Source organism: Alexandromys fortis, unplaced genomic scaffold, assembly GCF_014885135.2.
Source record: "Alexandromys fortis isolate MF-2015 unplaced genomic scaffold, M_Fortis_MF-2015_v1.1 scaffold_338, whole genome shotgun sequence".
Classification (NCBI taxonomy): domain Eukaryota; kingdom Metazoa; phylum Chordata; class Mammalia; order Rodentia; family Cricetidae; genus Alexandromys; species Alexandromys fortis.
In genome coordinates, this window is record NW_026068212.1 from 750,695 (window position 1) to 752,687 (window position 1,993).

Here is a 1,993-nt window from a genome sequence, read left to right on the forward strand (position 1 = left end):
TTCATTTTAAAAAGCAGAATATAACTCTTCTGTAGCAACTTTAGATAATTTATATGACAACAAATGTATAATCCTATGGGAGGCAGTAAAATGAGTATTATTGAAAATTAAGAATAAATTATTATTTATGTGCATCAGTTTTCTACTAATATGTGAACAAAATAAGTACATGATGCCTATGGAGGTCAGAAGAGGTGTCAGACCTGGATCTGAAATTATAGACTGTCATATGCTTCCATGTTGATTTTAGGAGGAACAAACAGTATTCTTAACGACTGAACCATCTCTTTGGTCCCCAAAGTGGAAAGTTTACCATAATAGGAAAGAGAAGTAAGATTTCCAGTTTTTAGAATAGGTATTTGCTTTTATCATAGTTACTTAGAACCCAAAATTTGTTTCAGCAAATTGCAATTGTCAAATCTCTCTTTGTTACTTGGGATTCTTTGCGATCTTCTGAAAGCCATTTTCTTAGTTCTATTTGATAGAAAAACCTTTTCCCTACCCTTTACTCTGAGGTAAAGTCTGTCTTCTAGGTTGAGATGTGTTTCTTGTAAACAGTAGAATGTTGGATCCTGGTTTTGTATTCATTCTCTTAACCTGTGCCTTTTTATAGGTGAATTGAGTCCACTGATATTAAGTGATATTAATGACCAGTGGTTGTTAACTCTGGTTATTATTTTTTTTTGGTGGTAGTGTTTGTGTGTTTTCCTTCTTTGAGTTGTGTTGGAGGAGGGTTTTCAAATGTCTGTGTTATTATGGGTGCTGTTGGTTTCCTTGGGTTGTTGTTTTCCTTCTAGTACTTTCTGTTAGGCTGATTTGTTATGTATTGTTTAAGTCTGTTTTGTCCTGGAATATCTTGTTTTCTCCATTGATGGTGAAAGAAAGCTTTGCTGGGTATAGTAGTCTGGGCTTGCATCCAGGGTCTCTTAGTTTCTGCAGCACATCTATCAAGACCTTCTATCTTTCATGGCTTCCATAGAGAAGTCAGGTATAATTCTGAAAGGATTACCTTTATATGTTACTTGACCTTTTTTCTTTGCAACTCAATATTCTTTCTCTATTCTGTATGTTTTATGTTTTGATTACTATATTCTGAGGGGATTTATTTTTTTTTGATTCAGTCAATTTGGTGTTCTGTATGCTTCTTGTACCTTCATAGGAATATCCTTCTTTAGGTTGGGGAAGTTTTTGTCTAGAATTTTGTTGGGTATATTTTCTGGGATTTTGAGCTGTAATTCTTCTCCTTCTTCTAACCCTATTATTTTTAGGTTTGGTCTTTACATGGTTTCCCAGATTACCTAGATGTTTTGTGTTAAGAACTTGTTGGATTTGCTGTTTTCTTTGATCAGTGTGTTTATTTTCTCTATGGTATCTTCAGTATCTGATATTCTTTCTTCTATCTCTTGTATTCTGTTGGTAGTACTTGTCTCTGTAGTTCCTGTTAGTTTACTCAGATTTTCCATATCCAGCCATGCCTCGGTTTGTGTTTTCTTCATTCCCCCATTTCAATCTTCAAGTCTTCAACTGTTTCCTTTACCTGTTTGATTTATTTTTCTTGGTTTCCTAGGGTATCTTTGAGGGATTTATTCATTTCTTCTAACTTTTTGTTTGTCTTCTCTATTTCTTTAAGGGAGTTTTCACATCCTGTTTAAGGGTCTCATTCATTTTCATAATGTTACTTTTTTATTTTTATTAAAAATTTCCACCTTCTCCATTCCTCCCATTTTCCTCCCTCTCCTTCTCCCTTCCCCCTTCCTCTACATTCTAGGGAGCAGTCCTGGTTCCCTGTCCTGTGGGAAGTCCAAGGTCCCCCCACCTCCATCCAGGTCTAGGAAGGTGAGCATCCAAACAGACTAGGCTCTCACAATGCCAGTACATGCAGTGGAATCAAAACAAAGTGCCATTATTCTTGGCTTCTCAGTCAGTCCTCATTGTCAGCCACTTCAGAGAGTCCGGTTTGATCACATGCTCCATGAGTCCCAGTCCAGCTGGC